We start from the raw sequence: 21,922 nt of genomic DNA, 5'->3' as shown, positions 1-21,922 counted from the left end.
TTCTTACTGCTGCAGCAAGGCTTCCATAGATGGGTGTCAAGGACTTCCCCAAAGTGCCTTTTATAGTTAAACCCACAACATAGTTTCTGCCTTTTCTAACACGAGATTGCAAAAGAAAGATAGAGGTGTGTTGTTAGAACCAGAAGCCATCTCTGTATCAAAGCCATCATCTGACTGATAAGTGCAATAGGGAGATTGAGTTGGAGAAAGATTGGGATGGTGGGTAAAGAAAAATTTTAGTTTACATAGTATTAAATGAAGGACTTCCTCCTCTGCCACTGCCTTAAGAAACTTCATAAGGACTTAATTTTCAATGCTTATTTACTTATTTATTTTTAAGTAGGCTCCACGCCAACGCAGGGCTTGAACTCAGGACCTTGAGCTGAGATCAAGAGTCAAGACACTTAACCGACTGATTCCACCCAGGCTCCCGTTCAATGCTTTTAAAATAGAATTTATATTTTTTTAATGTGACACTGAGCTGGCCTTATTAGGATAGGAACAAGAAAGTCTTAGATTTGAGATATATTTGAAGGACTACCAGATGGGATTTTGGGCCAATGGTAAAATATTCAATTCTACCTCGTATTAAATCATTACCCTAAAACAAAGCCACAAACCTTACCTTACCATAAGGTTATACCATAACCACTCAAGGGGTTGAGTACCAACCTTTCACAAGTTAGGAATTACTTTAAGGCATAAAGAAAGTGAATTTTAGTTGGGAATTCAGGGCTCAAGATTAGATATTTATAGATAGAAACCAGATTTAAGCAGCATTTCATGATTTCACCAAATAGAGGCATTCTCTCGGAGAGAAACAGGCTAAAAATTCATTCTAATCCAGCCTTCAAAGATATCTAATTGTTACAGATGGTGTCTTTCCTGGTCCAAAAGAAGAGGTCTGTGGTGGAAATAGACTGGTTCAGGGTTCATCTCTCTTTTTACTGGCTATGATTGAAACCACTGGAGATTGGAATACTATGCTATCGTCATCCAACAGACTTTGGAAACACTAGCAGGGGGCGTTTACTACTATAAACTGGAAACATTAAGAAGGGACCCTGCATGAATGGGGGAAAAGTGTTTAATTTATGGTTGGAACAAACCAAATGCTCTAATAGTGTAGGCTCTGGAGGTTGAAAATACTAGAGATTAAGTGAGGATCTATAAAATCTTGAATTTGGAGTTGGTAGTGAATTCAAAGCCATAAAGAACTACTTTTTTGGCAGTATTCACTCTCTCTCTCTACCTTCCACCCACCAGAAAAGCAAGCGTACACTTCGGAGTGAAGATTTGCTGGGATTCTTAGGTCAAGTTAACATCCACATAGCAAAGCAAAGGAAAAATAATCTACCTATATATTCAGACTTTGAGATTCTTTTTTTTTCCTTTAAGAGAGGGAGTGGGGGAGAGAGGGATAGAGGGAGAGAATCTTTTTTTTTTTTAAATGTATTTATTTATTTTAGAGAAGGTAGGGGTAGGGGGAGGAGCAGAGGGTGAGAGAGAATCTCAAGAAAACTCCCTGCTGAGTGCAGAGCCTGATGCAGAGTTCCATCTCACAATCCTGAGATCATGACCTGAGCTGGAATCAAGAGTTGGATGCTTAACCCTCCCAGGATTGGTCAAGACCGTGAAACATGGATAGGTCTTCACTTTTGCTTTGACTATGGAGAGGTGGGGCATCTATTTGAAACTATCCCCAAAAGGGAAAGGGATGGCTGAACATTCCATTTTTCTTTGCTAGCAGAAGAAACAGACTTGGTTGTGTATGTGTAGGATGGGGGCAGGAGATATAAACATCTGATAAACATCTTCAAAATATTTCTCCTTTGGCCTAAGATACATGTTTATAGCAGACCCAGGTTTAGACAGAGATCTTGACTCTGAAGCTCTTTTTATTTTACCAAAGCAAAATTGAACACTAAAATTAAACAAAGTACCTATAAATTACTTATTGTATTTAGTTTATATATGGAATTACTCATATGATGGACATGTAAACACCTTGTTCTCATCTAATATCCAGTCCATAGCTCTGTCATCTTCTGATACTCAACTCTGCTTCTCTATTTCTACTCATTTCACTTTAACCATTCTCTTCCACAGGTAATTTCTCCTAGTAATATCACTCCCCAAAAATATCAATTGCAAGCTTCTCTGATCCTCTGGTTCTCCCAACAAGTCCAGTAAAACCAATCATTTTTCAAGTAATATATTACTTCCGTCCTGTCTTCCTTTATATCTTTCTCCAGCTTGGATTGTATGGCCCATCATTAAAATTATTCCCTTAAAAAACCTCTAGAAACCTCTTTGTTTTTGATCTTCTTTTGGTGAACTCAGTGATATCCTCCCTCATACCTGAGCAACTGAATGTTGTCATATGATCATTTTTTTTTTTTACATTTTGTTCTTTCGATTTCTCACCATTGTATTATTTCAGTTTAATTAAACATGTAACTATCAAAATCATATGATACTCTACAATATACTAGAATAAAGCGAAAAATATATATTTAAAGATGTTTAGGATAATACTTAAGAGTCTGGAATTTGGACACATAATTTTCTAGGTTGACCTGCTTTTAACTATATATATATATATTTTTTTATTATGTTATGTTAATCACCATACATTACATCATTAGTTTTTGATGTAGTGTTCCATGATTCATTGTTTGCATATAACACCCAGTGCTCCATGCAGAACATGCCCTCTTTAATACCCATCACCAGGCTAACCCATCCCCCCACCCCCTCCCCTCTAGAACCCTCAGTTTGTTTCTCAGAGTCCATAGTCTCTCATGGTTGGTCTCCCCCTCCGATTTCCCCCCCTTCATTCTTCCCCTTCTGTTACCTCTTCTTTTTTTTTAACATATAATGTAATATGATCTTAAATGTTATATGGAATTAATTCAGTTGTTATTTTCACCTAAGATCAATCATAAGTGTGCATGCACACATAGACACATGTGCATGCAGGCATATACAAAACCTATTGCTTGTTCCATGATCAAATAATCCCACTTTCAGGTATATATCCAAAGGAAATAAAATTACCTCAAAGAAATATCTGCATTCCCATGCTCACTGGGGCACTGTTCACATTATTCATACCTCATACACTGGAGTATCATTCAGCCTTAAAGAAAAAGGAAATCTTGTCATTTGTGACAACATAGATGAACCTGGATGAACCCAGAGGGCATCATGCTCAATAAAATAATTCAGGCAGAGAAAAAAAATATTGTATGGCTATCACTGAATTTGAAAAGTCAAAATCATAGAAGCAGAGAAAATGGTGATTACCAGAGATGGGGAAGGAGACAGGGATGTTTGTGAAAAGGTACAAGGTTTCTGTTATACAGGATGAGTTTAAGTTCTAGAGACCTAATTTATAGCATGTTGACTATGGTTAATAATTTGTATATTTGAAATTTGCTAAAAGAGTAAATCTTTTTTTTTTTTAAAGATTTTATTTATTTATTTGAGAGAGAGAGAATGAGAGATAGAGAGCACGAGAGGGAAGAGGGTCAGAGGGAGAAGCAGACTCCCTGCTGAGCAGGGAGCCCGATGTGGGACTCGATCCTGGGACTCCAGGATCATGACCTGAGCCGAAGGCAGTCGCTTAACCAACTGAGCCACCCAGGCGCCCTAAAAGAGTAAATCTTAAGTGTTCTTACCACACAAGCACAAAAGTTAACTATGAGATGATAGATATGTTAATTAGCTTGACTGCAGTAATTTCGCTATATATATACATATATATCAAAATACTGCATTATACATCTTAAATATATACAATTTTACAAAAATAAATTAATTCAAGACCAATTAAATTATTTCATTAGGATTTGGTTTTTCTTAGTCTCTCTACTCTGCCTCCTTCTGCATTAGGTTCAGTCTTAGATTCTATGGAAAAGACAGTAGCAGCAAATTCAAGTCTAGTATAAAAGAGCAAGGGTCTCTTCTCCAGGAATCTAGCAAAAATCTTATGGCACCACTCTGGCTCTATCCCAATATCAGTGAATTTAGCTGGTGAATATCATACTTTTTAGGCATAGGTCACATAACCATCCTTGAAGCATTGGGTAAAGACAGCTCCATCTAAAATCCATCAATGGAGGAGGAGGGCTTTCCAGTGGCAAACTGGGTGGAAGACAAAAAGAGCAGCTGTCCATGCAATATTTGAAAATATATATACCAGAGACAAAAATTGGAAAATATTAAAAAAATCTTATGGTAGTAAGATTATAAATTGTTTTCTGCTCTATTTTTCAAAGTTTTTATGTTGGATAATTTAAAATTATATCGTATTATATAGCTATACATCGATCCTCATTATTTGCAGATTCTGTATTTCCAATTTTGCCTACTCTCTATAAATTATTTGTTATCTCCAATATCAATTTTTGCTGCACCTTCACAAGGCAATGCTCTGCCTTGTTTCAGCTCTCATACTGTAAAGAGGTATCCATTTTGTGACCTATTTAGTGCCACATTTTTACAGTAACTGCTTTCATTGGTGACTTTATTATTTAAAATGATGTGTCCACCCCCCCGTCCCCCCTCCAATAGGGCTAGCATTCTTAATTCTTAAGTTCAAGAAGGCAGAGATGTGCCTTAAGGAGAAAATCTGCTAGATAAGCTTTGTTAAAGCAAAAATTATAGTGTTGGGGTGCCTGGGTGGCTCAGTCGTTAAGCGTCTGCCTTCGGCTCAGGTCACGATCCCGGGGTCCTGGGATCGAGCCCCGCATCGGGCTCCCTGCTCAGCGGGAAGCCTGCTTCTTCTTCTCCCACTTACCCTGCTTGTGTTCCCTCTCTCTGTCAAATAAATAAATAAATAAATAACCTTAAAAAAAAAAAAGAGTTATAGTGCGGTTGGCCATGAGCTCAATGTTAATGAATCAACAGTACAGATTAAATAAAATGTCTTTAAACACTTTATATACATAAAAAAATAAACTTCTGTATTGATTAATGAAAATGTTGTGACAGGAGGTTATGCAGGAATCTAATTCTGCATTTCTTCTAGGAGCAAGGATTCAAAATTTGCTAATTCAGTGTTCATAATGATGTAAGAGAACATAATGACAATGAATAATGAGAACAGAATGCAAGTATATATGTGTTTTAAATAAATATAATAAAATTACATCATCAATATCATGAGTTTTATAAATGAATACAGGAAATAAATACAAAAGGCTAATATAAATGTAAAAGGACAAAATTAACAATATAAAAAAGTAATTTCTCAAAGATATTTTAGCAACATAATCTATCCTTGAAATAAACATTCTAAAAAAATATTTGATATTGATCTACATACATCAAAGTGGTGGCTAGCTGCAGGAAATTTTGAATAGAATTTATCAGATTTAATATTTTTCTATGCATGTTGTTCATAATTATAGCTTATATATCAGATCTTCAATTAAAATCAATTATTGAAAATTCTGAAGAAATATTTTAATATGAAAACAAGTTTCCAAATAAACCACCAAATTACAAATCTTCAATAAATTTCAACCTGCAGTGTCTCTGCTAATTAAATAGCCTTAAATACTTGTGTACCCAAAGTACTTGATTTAATGTATTTTGCCAAACTGTAACTTCTTGTTGAAAAGTTAAATTGTAAAAAAGTTGTATGGACTTGTAAATTTTAGACTGGAAAAGGTGTTCCAGGCAATATACCAATAATGGTGATTTTTAGAGTTACCTTGGAAAATGAAGATCATTAGGGGTTAAATAATCTTACTAGGAATATAATTATAATGCACATAAGAAATATCAGGCAATGCGCCAAGTTCAAGAAAATTCCCTTCATCTATAAACACATATACTCTTTGGGTTCTAGCAATTTTGGGGTGGAGTCTTTTGGCTTTTCCACATAAAGTATCATATCTCCGAAGAGGGAGAGTTTGACTTATTCTTTGACATTTCAGATGCCATCTATTTCTTTTTGTTGTCTGATTGCTATGGCTAGGACTTCTAATACTACGTTGAATAGTAGTGGTGAGAGTGGACATCCCTGCCATGTTCCTGATCTTAGGGGGAAAGCTCTCAGTTTTTCCCCATTGAGAATAATATTCGCTGTGGGTTTTTCATAGATGGCTTTTATGATATTGAGGTAGGTACCCTCTATCCCTATACTCTGAAGAGTTTTAATCAAGAAAGGATGCTGTACTTTGTCGAATGCTTTTTCTGCATCTATTGAGAGGATCATATGGTTCTTGTTCTTTCTTTTATTAATGTATTGTATCACATTGATTGATTTGTGGATGTTAAACCAACCTTGCAGCCCAGGGATAAATCCCACTTGGTCATGGTGAATAATCCTTTTAATGTCTGTTGGATCCTATTGGCTAGTATTTTGGTGAGAGTTTTTGATCCATGTTCATCAAGGATATTGGTCTGTAATTATTCTTTTTGATGGGGTCTCTGTCTGGTTTGGGATCAAGGTAATGGTGGCCTCATAAAATGGGTCTGGAAGTTTTCCTTCCATTTCTATTTTTTGGAACAGTTTCAGAAGAATAGGTATTAATTCTTCTTTAAATGTTTGGTAGAATTGCCCTGGGAAGCCATCTGGCCCTGGGCTTTTGTTTGTTGGGAGGTTTTTGATGACTGCTTCAATTTCCTTAGTGGTTATAGGTCTGTTCAAGTTTTCTATTTCTACCTGGTTCAGTTTTGGTAGTTGATACATCTCTAGGAATGCATCCATTTCTTCCAGATTATCTAATCTGCTGGCATATAGTTGCTCATAATATGTTCTTACAAGAATTCAGTATAAGTGGCAGGATATAAAATCGATGCACAGAAATCAGTGGCATTCCTATACACCAACAACAAGACAGAAGAAAGAGAAATTAAGGAGTCGATCCCATTTACAACTGCACCCAAAACCATAAGATACCTAGGAATAAATCTAACCAAAGAGGCAAAAGATCTGTACTCAGAAAACTATAAAATACTCATGAAAGAAACTGAGGAAGACACAAAGAAATGGAAAAAGTTCCAAGTTCATGGATTGGAAGAACAAATATTGTGAAGATGTCAATGCTACCTACAGCAATCTACATATTCAATGCAATCCCTATCAAAATACCATCCACTTTTTTCAAAGAAATGGAACAAATAATCCTAAAATTTGTATGGAACCAGAAAAGACCCCGAATAACCAGAGGAATGTTGAAAAAGAAAAGCAGAGCTGGTGACATCGCAATTCCGGACTTCCAGCTCTATTACAAAGCTGTCATCATCAAGACAGTATGGTACTGGCACAAAAACAGACACATCGATCAGTGGAACAGAACAGAGGGCCCAGAAATGGACCCTCAACTCTATGGTCAACTCATCTTTGACAAAGCAGGAAAGAATGTCCAATGGAAAAAAGACAGTCTCTTCAACAAATGGTGTTGGGAAAATTGGACAGCCACACACAGAAGAATGAAGCTGGACCATTTCCTTACACCACACACAAAAATAGACTCAAAATGGTTGAAAGATCTAAATGTGAGACAGGAGTCCATCAAAATCCTAAAGGAGAACACAAGCAGCAACCTCTTCGACCTCAGCCGCAGCAACTTCTTCCTAGAAACATCACCAAAGGCAAGGGAAGCCAGGGCAAAAATGAACTAGTGGGACTTCAAGATAAAAAGCTTTTGCACAGCAAAAGAAACAGTCAACAAAACCAAAAGACAACCGACAGAATGGGAGAAGATACTTGCAAATGACATATCAGATAAAAGGCTAGCATCAAAAATCTATAAAGAACGTATCCAACTCAACACCCAAAGAACAAATGATCCAGTCAAGAAATGGGCAGAAGACATGAACGGACACTTTTCCAAAGAAGACGTCTAAATGGCCAAGAGACACATGAAAAAGTGCTCAACATCGCTTGGCATCAGGGAAATCCAAATCAAAACCTCAATGAGATACCACCTCACACCAGTCAGAATGGCTAAAATTAACAAGTCAGGAAACGACAGATGTTGGCGAAGATGCGGAGAAAGGGGAACCCTCCTACACTGTTGGTGGGAATGCAAGCTGGTACAGCCACTCTGGAAAACAGTATGGAGTTCCTCAAACAGTTGGAAATAGAGCTACCATACGATCCAGCAATTTCACTACTGGGTATTTACCACAAAGATACAAATGTAGGGATCCGAAGGGGTATGTGCACCCTGATGTTTATAGCAGCAATGTCCACAATAGCCAAACTATGGAAAGAGCCAAGATGTCCATCGACAGATGAATGGATAAAGAAGAACTGGTATATATATATATATATATATATATATATATATATATATATACACAATGGAATATTATGCAGCCATCAAAAGGAATGAAATCTTGCCATTTGCAACAATGTTGATGGAACTGGAGGGTATTATGCTGAGCGAAATAAGTCAATCAGAGAAAGACATGAGGAATTCTTAATCTCAGGAAACAAACTGAGGGTTGCTGGAGTGGTGGGGGGTGGGAGGGATGGGGTGGCTGGGTGATAGACATTGGGGAGGGTATGTGCTATGGTGAGCACTGTGAATTGTGTAAGACTGTTGAATCACAGACCTGTACCTCTGAAACAAATAATACATTATATGTTAAAAAAAAAAGAAGAAGATAGGAGGAAGGGAAGAATGAAGGGGGGGAAATTGGAGGGGGAGACGAACCATGAGAGACTATGGACTCTGAGAAACAAACTGAGGGTTTGGGGGGATCGGTTAGTCTGGTGATTAGTATTAAAGAGGGCACGTACTGAATGGAGCACTGGGTGTTATACGCAAACAATGAATCATGGAACACTACATCAAAAACTAATGATGTAATGTATGGTGATTAACATAACATAATAAAAAAAAAACTGGGGAAAAAAAAAGACTTAAGCATGACTTAACACTCCAGTAAGAAAGGAAGTGGACAGTATATATAAGCAAACCAATAAACAAGATAAAATTTCAGATGTTGATAGATGCTTAAGGAAAAAAAAAACAGGATGATATAATAGAATGATGTGCACATTGGGGGAGATGAGATGGTCGAGGAAGGTTTACATGAAAGATGACATTTGAGCTGAAAGTTGAAAATTGAAGACACAGCCTATTGAGCCTTGAAAAGAAGAAAATTTGGGTCTACGTGAAGGGCAAAAATGAGACCAGTATGACAGGTAGTAAGTGTAGGAAGGATTTCTGGTACAGACCTACTATTAATTAGAAAAAAGTCAGAGAACCTAATAGAAAAACAGCCAAGAGACTTAAACAGGTATTTCACAAAAGAGTTAATCCAAATGATCCATAAATATGAAAAGGTTCTGAAACTTAAGAGTCATAAAGGAAATGCAAATTAAAAGTACAATGAGATACCACTTTAAACTTATCAGCAAAGTCAATGTTAAAAGGACTAACATGCCAAGTGTTAGCAAGAATATAAACCAACCTGAACTCTCATACACAGCTGGTTGGGTTGCCAACTGGTATGTCGACTGGCAATTTGCTTTTCACTATCTACTAAGTTTGAACATATGTACTTCTAGGTATATATATGACACAAATATCTATATCTAATATCTTATCTACCTATCTCAATAGATAAGTTCAAGATATGCTCAAGATTTGTAGCCAAAAACTATAAATTCAAATATCTGTAAACTGTGGAACAAAAAAGTGAAATAAAATACGATATAGCAATAAAAATGAACAAACTCCTGCTACATAAAACTTGAATCTCAGAAACATACCAAAAATCTTGATTTAAAAAATACATATTATATGATTCCATTTAAATAAAGTTTTAAAGCAGGTAGAACTAATTTGCAGTGTTAAAAGTTAAGATAGCAGTTAGCTCTGGATCTAAGGGATCTAGATTGAGAGTGGCCATGAGGTAGCTTCTCTGGGGCAGGCAATGTTCTTCAAGGGTCCTAATAACTGTGACAGATAATGAGTGAGAGGAAGAGATTCATCTTTACCCTGAATGTAGTTATACAAGTACACTTACTTTGGGATAATTTGTGAGCTGTTCATCTACAATCTTCACACTTTTTTTGTATGAATGGTATAATTCAACAAAGTATATATTTTAAAAACACATTACATTACAGTAAAAAGAACAGATTTGAGAAAAGAGATAATGTTTTGGTCTTGGGTAGAAGTAAGGCTCTAAGAAAAGTGGACTGATTCCATATGTTTTAGAGGTGAAATAGGTAGAACTCACTGATACAGGGAATAAGAGAAAGGTAGTGATCAAGACTGACCAAGTAACTGGATCAAAGTTGGTGACTTTTATGTTTCCAGAAAAACAGAACAGTTGCTTGTATTAGATATTGCTTAGGATTCGAGTATGGAGAATAGAGAAATTGACACTGGATTTTAACATGGAAGTCATTGGTGATCTATGAACAACATTAGGATAGTGGAAGAGATGAAATCCTTATTGAAGCATGCTAAACTGAAATTATGAAGCAAGTAGAGAAAACAATTTTAGCCAACTCTGAGTAGGTTTCTGCTTGGTTTTTTCTTTTTTCCCCTTTTGTGAACTAGGAGGACAAAAATGCAAAGAAAGAAAAGAGCAAGGCGGAAAGTGTTGTGAGATCAGAGCAAGTTATTACATATATTATACAAATGGTTGAAGAAGAATCTGGTATAAAAATATAAGCTTCACTTACTTAATAGTCTTGGTAGAAGATTAGGCCTCATCTACCATAATTTGCCTTTCCCTGCCACCCCAGAATCAGAAACCACTTTTTAAGAAACCTCTTGATACATTACTTATACAACGAATAGTCATTTTTTTCCTATTCTTTAAGTTTTGCTATGTGTAGGGAAGGAAGTTCCCATTTTTCTGTTCATTTCTTTTGCTTTGACAGCTTTATTGAGATATAATTCACATACCACAAAATTCACCCATTTAAAGTGTACAATCAGTTCTTTTTATGTCCTGGGTTCCTTAATGATGTTCAAGTGTTGTCTGGTACTAAATAACATTCAGCATGAACCAAAAAATGTTTTGGAAACAACACAGAGAGATATTTTCCTTCTAAATTTTTATTTTAATGATCAATTTTAATTTAAAAAGCATTGTACAAAACAAGATTTTAGAAAAAAACAAGAAAAACCATTTCAAATTGATATGCAGGGAAGGACTCATAGTAACATTTTGAGGAGTGAAGTTTTTTGTTCTTAACTTTAGGAATCATCATTATTCTATATATATGTTTCTGGATACATGACAAAATTAACCCTTACAAGTTCAAACTACTATTTATCTTTCCAATTAATTGAGGCCAAGAGCATTCCTAACAAATATAGGCTTGATCCCTGATTTCTTGCATTTGAGTTGCCGATTCTTAAAGGAAATTATGTAGACAATGCCTATTGGTACCACTACACGTTCAAAGATTCCAACCTCAGAGGAGCTGTTAGCACATCTTCAAGGCTATCCTTTTTATGTATTCTTTCTCTTTCCTCTTGCATCTGCACAGTGATCATTCTAAATCTTTACAAATAAATCCTACACCATCTTCCTCATTCTTAAAAGATAAACCTGCCTCCTACTTTACAAGGAAATCTCCATCACTTCTTATCATAATACCTAAAATCTTACCTAAAACTGCTCTCTTTTGCTGCAGTTTTAGACCCTGATTCTATTTTTTTGTTGTTTTTTTGTTTTTGGTTCTGAAATAGTTATTGAAGGTTTGCTATGAGCCAGACATAATGCTTAGGCAAAGACAAAATCCCTCTCAAGTAATGTTAAGTATTAAGTATTAGAAGACAAATACAGAATGTTATGCAAGCAGATGTGGTATACTAAGGCTCTAGGTAGAGGGTGTTAGGCTAGGTTTAGGTGATGACTAAACCAATCCCAAAAATGGTAAGTAGGGGTCAAAATTCCTATGATGTGCCCCCAGGACTCTCAATTACTTTATATACTACTTAACACATCGTATTATAATTTATTTGATGAAGTCCTCTACAAGATAATGAAAATCTACTTAGGGCAAGGTTCATATCTATCTTGTTAACCACTGTATCCCAACATCTAAAAAAGTTCCAGTCAAAGAAAAGCACTGAATATTTAGAGTATTTTAAAATAATGGAAATAACATGAACTTCAGAATTAAGACTGGCCCAGGCAGTGTTGATATTTAACAACCAGGATGGCTAAGTGTATCAAGTGAATATCTTCTTCTGTAGCTCTGGATTTAAATTCTGGCTCCATTTCCTGAGATTTTTAAATTAAGGCAAGTCAGTTAAAAGGTCTGAATATCACTGTATCATCTGAACATGTTGATCATAATAATACTTAATTCATGGTATTGTTAGTGATAAAATGAAACAGCATATAAAATAACCCATTTCAGTACCTGATACACTAAAGACATATAATAAATGTTTGATTTCCTTTCTACACTGCTTTTAAGTGAGTTCTATTTGTAGTTGGATAGAAAATTAAAATATGCAGAAACCAAAGCAGAATGAGTGGTACTCTAATTATTTCATCCTTCCTTAATGATTTTTCTCAAGTGCTCAACTTAAATAATTTAGTTTACTTCTAAACTTTAAAGCAGTTTGTTTGTTTATTTATTTATTTACTATTTTTGAGAGAGAGAATGCGCAAAAACACACAATGGTGGGCGGGGGGTGGGGGGGCAGCGGGAGAGACTCTTAAGCAGGCTACACCCCCCAGCACAGAGCCCCACCAGGACCCTGAGCCTAAACTAAGAGTCAGACACTTAACCGACTAAGCCACCAGGTTGTCCCTGCTTCTAAACTTTAAAATGCATTTATCCTTAATCTTCTCTGTGATATAAGTTTAACATTCGCTGTTCATTCATTTACCTAATTTATAAATTTGTGCCTATATGTCAACCTTAGATTAAACTTAATGATTCAACAGAAATTTATTAAGAGCCTATTATCTGTGCAAAATTGTAATTTAGCTTTATCATTCACGGACTAGTCTATGCAGATACTTCTGGATAGATTCTGGCTGAATAAATGCTCCAAGATGCTTAATAGATATTCTCTTTCCTTTTTCTTTTGTCTTAATAATGAAGATAACTAATGAATTTCATCCAAAATCAGAAATCAAAGTTGAATGGAAAGAGCTTTCAGCAGAATTAAAAACTGGTATCTTTTGCAGCAACTATATTCTTCAGTTTTAAATTTTTTTAAGGGAACAGTTAACAAATAATTAGAAATCTAATAGTGCTAAATGCTTACTTCAAATCTTAGTAATTGATCTATATGCTTTAAGTCTATATTGGTTACAAGTATCCCAGTTTATTCAGTATAGTGAGACTTGTCAGAATAAAACAACAGATCTAACAAGGATAATCACAATTAAGTTTTTCAGATAGTCTACCAAACACAATAGTGCTATAAATGGATTAGAATTATATCTGTAGGTTGAACAAAGACAGCATTGATTTCAGATGTGCTTGGTTATTTCTCCCTACACGTGCCCATTCTCAACTGACTTTTATTTAAGCTATTTGCCATAGAAGTCATATAGTTGATTTGCTTAAAGGTAAAATTTTGTTCCACTAACGTAAAGGAACAATCTTCAATTAAGTTCACCACTGCCCTTAATCACAAGACACAACAATAGAATTTCAAGCTAGTCTAATTAGAGAATTTCAATTTGTCATTCGAAATGATTTACACATTATCATTTATGTTCATTTTAGAAATAAGTGTCATAATTCTAATAAAGAGTGATGACTTTCTTACTCTGGGTGCTAGTGAGTAACTATATAATTATTGTTTCAAGAATCACTATACAAATATTGAGAAAATGAATCACTGAAGAGTTTTAAAATGAGAATGTGAAAATAGAATTTTAAATTGCATAATGTAAAACTGAGACCACGCTTCTTCAACATATCACATCTAAATTTGCAAAGTAAACATGACACACTGAGAATAGAAATAAGTTGGAATTCTTACCCTGGAAAGAAATAAGCTAAAGCTTTTTCCCAGTTTCTCCAATTTTCTATTTCTTTAGAGTGGGTGGGTCCTTTCTTCTTCTGGCCTTAGAAGAAACCCTGGATTGCCTGTCTTTCTACATGATGAAATGGAGAAGCAAGGAAGCACATTAGTTTCATAAAAGACTTCCAAAAATCTCATATCCATCCTCCACCTTACATTTAGGGCTTTCATAGCCTTGCCATCATCTTTCTGGGAAGATTGATTTCCATCTCCACTGTGGACTCCTAATATATCCTGTGCTGAAGCTTCCTGGGCTCTATTTCTTTTGACAACATGTTCATACCTAGTTTCTTTCAGAATATTTGTTGAAATCTTTTATCCACTGATGACTCCCTCTTACCTTTTCTGTGTTTATTTTTTTACTTTTTAATTGTAATTTTAATGGAAGGAAAAATAAATAAATCGGGCTGCAACCCTAACAATTTGCTTTCTTACCAATACATTGTGAACATTTTCCCATGTCATTTACTGTCTATACTATTTAAGCATAAGTATGATTTAGTTTTGAAGCTGAAGTTATATTCTTTACTCATCAATTATGTATTTAGATAGTTCTAGTGAAATTCAAAGAAAAGAGCACAGTATTTTTCCAAGATTGGAGTCACTAGATGATTCTTTGTATTTTATTAGTGATTGATTTAGAGACCTTGACTTACCTATTTTTTTTTTCTTTTGTTGCCTGTGCTTTTGTTGCCATGTCCAAAAACTCACCGCCAAATCCAATGCCATGCAGCTTTCCCCTATCTTTCTTCTAAGACTGTTATAGTGTTAGCTCTTACAATTTAAGGCTTTGATCAATATTTACTTAGTTTTTGTATATGGTGGGTAAGAGTCCAACTTCATTGTTTTGCATATGGATATTGAGTTTTCCCCAAATCAACACCATTGGTTGAAAAAACTGCCCTTTTCCCATTGAGTGGTTTTAGCATCTTTGCTGACAATCATTTGGCCACTTATATGAGGATTTGGGGGGGGCTCCCTATTTTATTCCACTGATTTATATGTATGTCTTTACGTCAATGACATACTGTTTTGATTCTGCAGTTCTGTAACATGTTTTGAAGTCAGCAAATGTGAAACCTCGTTTGTTCCACTCTCTCAAGATTGTTTTGGATTTAGGGATTCCTTTGAAATTCCATATTAATTTTAAGATAAATATTTTCCATTTGTTTTTTGTTTCTGAAATAATACCCATCCTAGTGGGTGTGATGTTAATAATTTTAATTCCAATCATCTATTTCCCTAATGTATTTTTTTTCATTCCACTAGTGAGGAGGTAAGTTCAAATTTTCCAGTATTGTGTGTTTATCTCTTAATTCATATACTATAAAGCTGTTTTATTAGATGGCACACAGAGTTTTTTTATCTTCTGGTGGAAGTAATACTTTTTTTTTCTGAAAGTCTGCTATATCTCATGGTAATATTTCATATCAGGCTACTTTCCACTTTAGCTTAGTTTATTCATGATCGATATTTTTTCATCCTTTGCTATTTTCCACAGATCTTTTATTATCAGCACATTCTTTAATCCAATATGACAGTCTTTGAGTAGTCTGTGTACATTTAACACAACACTGATATTTTTGGTTTTAAATATATCATCCTTCAGTATTCAAAGCAATAAAATGAATGTCACGTAAGTCTATTTTTCCTAAATTTTTTATTAAGATATCATTAGAAGTGACCAAAATTATTAACATTATGTATTATCAATATTTAAAATTTCTATTATTTTTTCAGCAAAAATGAGACGTGAGACTGACATAATCTAGGTCATGTAGGGTAAAAGCACACTTTCTCTAACTCTTAAAGGAACATTTCACAGACATGTCATATAAATATGTCTAATGCTACATTTTATAGTTAACAATTTCCTTATTGTTCTATATTTCTTTTCTGAAAAAAGTGAATAAACCTGTCTCACAGTTTTTGTAAAGGTGAAAGATATTTATAATCTCTTAAAGATTGTTGTTGTTGCTTTTATTTTTAGAGAACAAGGATTATGGAATATTCTGCTGATTCCTTTAGTATCAAGATGAATAAAATTTTTCCCCAGGCCTCTTCCTTTTTTCCTCAACCCAAGCCATTATTTTCTCCCCAAAGATCTCCACATGCATATTTTTTTAAGTGAGTTTGCTCTACCTGGAAAACTATAATTGTCCTCTGCCTAGCTCCATAGACAAAAACATTTCTTTTCATTCTCTTGAGACTCTCTGGCCTATGTTTCATAACTTTTATAACAAATACTGACCAAAACATTAAATAGTCCCACTTAGTGAATGATATACTCTTAGTGAATGATATACTCAATATCAAAAAATAATTACATTTTTCATGAATATAAATGTTATTGGTAATTTAAACTGTATATCTGTTGCTAAAAGATTCACAAGTTAAAACACAAGATTTGGTGTAGATGTAGTTATTTCATTTCCCTTTTCATCTAAACAGAACTAAAAATCAAAACTGAAAAATAATAAAAGGATAATCTGGCTTCTAAAACTCTTAGTTTTGAGCAATCACTTCAGTCACTAAGCTCAACATATCAATGATTTTCTCAATGTATAGTTAAGTATTTCCAGGTAGTTCTAGTTCTGCTTTATCTCTGATCTTTAAACTTCTATATTATTCAACACAGGTATTTCAAACCTATTAGTTCGTTTGAGATAATAAATATAACAAACTGCCTTGTCACAAAAAAAGAAACACTTCTTCAAATTGAAAATTTGAATTATTCCAGAAGAAGTACTGGTAGGATGGGATAAAGAACTTTTTTTTTTAGCACTCTTACCAATAACATACAAGTAGCAATTCCATTCACAATTCATTGTGAAGATTTAGAAGAAGAATTAAGAATTTTGATTAGGATGATCTTTGGAGAAAAATTTTTTTCACTTTGGGCACAAAGGGAACAAAACAGCTTTGATTTCTACTAGGGAACACTTAGTGTCAAAATAATATCTTTCTGCCACATACTCTAAAAAATATTATGACACAATAATATAAAAAAATTGTGACTCAATATATTCTGATGATATCCATCATCTGGAGATACAGGATCTTCTTCTAAATGTGTTTTCTTTCTTTCTTTTTCTTTCTTTCTTTCTTTCTTTCTTTCTTTCTTTCTTTCTTTCTTTCTTTTCTTTCTTTCTTTCTTTCTTTCCTTTCTTTCTTCTTTTTCTTTCTTTCTTTTTCTTTCTTTCTCTCTCTCTCTCTTTCTCTTTCTCTCTTTCTCTCTTTCTTTCTTTCTGAGAGAGAGAGAGAAAGAGGGGCACCTGGGTGGCTCAGTCAGCTAGGTGTCCAACTATTGGTTTCTCCTCAGGCCTTGTTATCATGGGTCGTAAGATTGAGCTATCAGCTCCATGCTCTATGGCGAGTCTGCTTGAGGATTCTCTCCCTCCCCCTACTTGTTCACACATGTGCCTTCAAATAAATAAATCTTTAAAAAGAGGAAGAGAGAGAGAGAGAGAGAGAGAGAAAACACGCATGTGCGCAAGCATGCAGAAGGGGAGGGGCAGAGGGAGAGGGAAAGAGAGAATCCTAAGCAGGCTCCATGCCCAGCATGAAGCCCAAAGCAGGGCTCCATCTCAGGACGCTGAGATTTTCATGACCTAAGCTGAAATCAAGAGTACTTAACTGAGCCACCCAAGTGCCCCAAAATGGAATTTCATTTTAAGACACATATGTAAGTAGAGCCATAATTCTCAAACTGATGTTGGAGAATCTTTCCAGGGTTCCGCAATTAACTGAGAATTTTTAAATTTTTAAATAATATCAAAGATAAAAAAAAGTATATATACAAGATCATAATCAGAATCAGCTAAATGAAAACTATAAATGAGCAAAGATACCCAGTTTCAAGACTGGGGCTGGCAATGTTTCTAGGAGCTGGTGGAAAAACAGGCTGGGCTAGTTTAATGGCTTTTTAAAAACATGCTAAGGAGTCATTTCAGAAGTGTAAGAGAGAAATGTAATGGTAAGATATACATTCTGAAAAGATCATTTAGATATCTATATAAAGAATGAGTTAGAAGCAAAAAAAAAGAATTAGAAAAAACTATATAATATACAAATAGTAAACTGTAGCATAGTAGGGATGATGAAACAGGATTGGAAAGACAGATAAGGAGTGGAATCCATAAAACCAGGTGAACAGATTGGCTATGGGATGAGAGGGAGGAGCTTTTTAAAGCCAAAGGAACCAATACAAAATGTAGAGTAAATGATTAATATCAGTGATTAAAAACTCATCTTTTTTTTGTACTTTTAGAGAATCAACTGACTATTCAGACACACACAATTTAAAAATCTACACTAGGAACTTATGTCTTTAACTTTGCAACAATTATAAATTTAACAATTTCACTTTTATATAATGTGAGTTGTGCAATGGGCTTGGAAATTTTCCCTCTCCTTTGCTACATAATCTATTTTTAAAAATCTAGCTTAATTTCTTTCTACAGATCTTATAGAAGCTTAATGTCATCCTTTCATTATTTGGCAGCTTTATAAAGTATTTTTCCTCTAACAAACTTTTGTCTTCTTGGTTTTTACAGTGAACATGTAGAAGTCTCCAAATTATTTCTTCTCTTCCCATTTTAAATAGGAAAAAAAGTTTTCAGAGGCACATATAGTAATTGTCATAAAAAATTAATGGGAGGGAATTGCTTGTCACATTGTTAAATTTCATATAGGTTTTTATGTGATTGATCTCCCTGTGATTGATTTTATTTCCTTACACATTAAAAAGTCATTTGCCTGTTTCATCTCAGTGCCTAAAACAATGTCTGGCACATGGTAGGTGTTAAATAAATATTTGTTAATTACCGAATAAATCAATCAACTCATATCCCAAATAACAAGAGTATTAACTGTCAAGCCTCAGAGGAGGGTTGATCTTAATTCATTTAAAAAGAATGTAGGATTCCGTCTACTGGATCTTTTTTCTTTCCCTGTACAACATACCAACCCCATTCTGGGTTCTCTGCTGCTGTTCTGTTAGCTGTTCTCATACTTCTTCTCCCTACTTTAGGGCTTTCCAGGGCTATCAAATTTTTCTTCACCTACGCATTTCCGAAAGAAAATCATTGCACTTAGTTACTATGCATACAATTATGACACTCACATTTTTTTTAAATGAAAGTTCTGTTAGAAGCTAATTCTGACTGAATACAAAGCATTTCAAATCAAAAAGTTATTATGAAGCACAGAATGTATGTCCAGAACAAGGCTAGCTGCTAGAGACAGTAGCATCTCTCTCTTTTATAAATCAAATGTAATTGCCATACTAATTTAGTACCATTATTATTCATCCTGTTGAAAAGCACATGAGCAAGCTCTCTTTTCACAGTTGGGAACTTGATTATCATTCCTTTTCTCCTTGAATTCATATTTTTATCTCACTTCTCCCACATAAATTTATCCTAACATTTTAGTGTTTGAAAATATTTTAAATTGACCATCCTATCACATTTCCCTCAACAACAAAAAAATATTTTAAAATTCCTGAGAACATAAGTTCTAAAAATTTTCCTCAGTATTATATTATGATATCATTAAATTACTAGATTACTACTGATCAAATAACAAAAATACTACAAATTATGATCATATGAAAATATCAGGTCAGCTTTTATTGGAAATGCATCTCATAAAGAAATAGATAGGGCCTTCTCCCCCAACACCCATTTAGATCATGTATCCAGAATGAATACTACTCATTGCTAGAAAGAAACAGGTTAGGTTGTTCTTCTATTTTGTAGTCTTCCATTCCAAGCATATGGGAGTAGAAGGATTTCTGGTTGTAACAGCAATCATTCTTTCGAACTACTAAGCCATGTACCAAAAATCACATAGAGGTATGACATAAAAATTATTTTTAATGGTCAGATGACAACTCAGGTCCTGCAATATTTTTGAAGGCCTTTGGAAACCGCCATTCTTGCAAAGGAATTAGCTACCCAGTCATTAGAATCACTCACTTTCTAAACAGATTTAGTCAGATTAAAGGTATTGCTTTATATATGTAGAGTAGGAGAGGGACAATTACCAAAGAGGAAGGGAGAAAGGTGTCTGATTCAGGCACACTCTGAGGTAGATCAATTTTAGGGAAGAAAACATGCAAGTGGACAACCTGAGAATTAGTACCCTCAAACTATCCTTTATGTAAAGGATTATGTCTGGAAATCCTCCATGTATCTTCTAAGGTTAAGGGTTAGGGATATGTGTTGCCCTGTTGTTTTTTTTATTAAAGATTTTTATTTATTTGTCAGAGAGAGAGAGCACAAGCAGGGGGAGCAGTAGAGGGAGAGGGAGAAGCAGGCTCCTCACTTAGCAAGGAGCCCGATGTGGGACTGGATCCCAGGACCCCGGCCGGGATCATGACCTGAGCCGAAGGCAGATGCTTAACGACTGAGCCATCCAGGCGTCCCATGTGTTGCCCTGTTTGAAGACTGTTGCTTCAGGATACACACAGATTTGGATATACAGAGTTTATCAAGTCATGACTTAAGTATGTTTACATCCTTTTGTCCGTGTGTATGTGCTTTTTTTCTTGGGGGGTTGTGGGTGTGATGAGGTGGGAGAAAATAATTTTAATATAAAATAATTTTGTTAATAAAGACCCACCTTTTTCATAACTGTAGTAAAGAGGTATTTTAAAATAAAAACAGACTCTTATCAGAAAAACTAAAATAATGGGCTAAGTCATTTTCTCCTTACTCAGTGAGAAAAGATAAAAATGAATTTCCCTTCGTTTTCGACAAGTCTCAAATTATTCTAAATTGTGAATGAAAGTTGAAAAATAGAAAACATTTTCATATCTACAAATTAGAAACCAGATTATCATTTTATTTCTGACGATTTGGGGTGCGTCAGCCAATTCTGTGACTATTCCTGAAAACTCTACTAGCGAAAACATCCTATTTAGTGGTCTTTTAAATTTGCAAAGCGGTTTACCAAGGCAATCAAAAAATAAATGATTCACGTCTAAAACAATAAAAACACCGCTCTCTTCCACGCCGCAGCCGGACAAATTGAAGCAAATGATTTTATTATTTAGATTTTTAAAAATATGATGTAACTTTAAGTTGCATGTGCTCTTTGTTCGTAATAGCCGTGAACTTTCACTAAAACCAAAAAGAGAAGCTTAACAAGAACAAAAACGTATTTTAAAGTTAACCCTTGAGTCGAATCCATTCTTTGATCAGAGCTGACAGGTGGGCTGATGAATTAAAACGCGATGTAAAAACACCTTCACACAGAACACCTATTTAAACAATATTTAAGCCTTCAGTTGACAAAGTACTAAGAGGGTGGCGAGGGGTGTCATTGTTGCTAATTGGCGGTTAATGAGGATAAACTGCCTACAATGACCGTTTTCTCGCTTATTTTTTTAAAAATCAGAAGTAGCCCTAGAGCTTGAGGGGTTCCATGGGGCTGCGACCTCCAAAGACAGGAAAGAGTTCAACTACTCCTGACTCCACAGCTCAGGGGTATCATCTAGAAATACTGAAAGGCGGTAGCAACCCTAGGGAAGCCGGTTACTATCCCCAAATCCCAAAACTTTGCCCTAAACTCAATAAAGTAGATTTTTTTTTAAAGAGCACTGTGCCGAATAACTACGGGACCTTGAGTAATTCGCCGAGCTTGTGTTTCAACTGATGGCCTCACGTTTCGCAGCAGCGCCCAGAAAACGGAGGCGGGGGGCTTGAACAGCTTCCTTCAGCCCACCCCGAATGCGTCGTTAGTTTCCCAAGCTCCCGGCCACAGCGAGGCGACAGAGCTATAAACACGGAAGAGCGCTACTGAGGGGGCCCAAAACGCACCACAGACGCTCGGGGACCCCCAAGCGGACGCCGAATGAAAAAGACGCCCTGGAAAAAGGCAGAAAAACACCCCAACGACCCAACCCCCAAGGCGGCCTAACG

At 35.2% G+C, this 21,922-nt stretch overlaps 1 protein-coding gene across 8 annotated transcripts in view; it reads right to left on the bottom strand.

The window, feature by feature from the left end:
* ZCWPW2 (zinc finger CW-type and PWWP domain containing 2) overlaps positions 1–21,922 on the bottom strand; it is a 149,898-nt gene that overhangs the window by 127,838 nt on the left and 138 nt on the right. For 2 of the 8 annotated variants that reach the window (XM_073901076.1, XM_025883283.2), the window contains exons 2-3: positions 13,953–14,067; positions 3,061–3,142 (exon numbers count right to left, since the gene is read on the bottom strand). The gene's annotated coding sequence lies outside the window, so the exon portion shown is untranslated. Of the gene's footprint in view, positions 1–3,060; positions 3,143–13,952; positions 14,068–18,959; positions 20,406–21,622; positions 21,919–21,922 lie in introns of those variants that run through there. The other 6 variants (XM_025883290.2, XM_073901089.1, XM_073901084.1 and 3 more) reach the window with 6 other exon arrangements.

Source organism: Callorhinus ursinus, unplaced genomic scaffold (assembly GCF_003265705.2).
Source record: "Callorhinus ursinus isolate GAN/ISIS: 27379988/994484 unplaced genomic scaffold, GSC_fseal_2.0 scaffold1, whole genome shotgun sequence".
Taxonomy (NCBI): Eukaryota; Metazoa; Chordata; class Mammalia; order Carnivora; family Otariidae; genus Callorhinus; species Callorhinus ursinus.
This window is presented reverse-complemented; position numbering and strand designations above follow the sequence as displayed.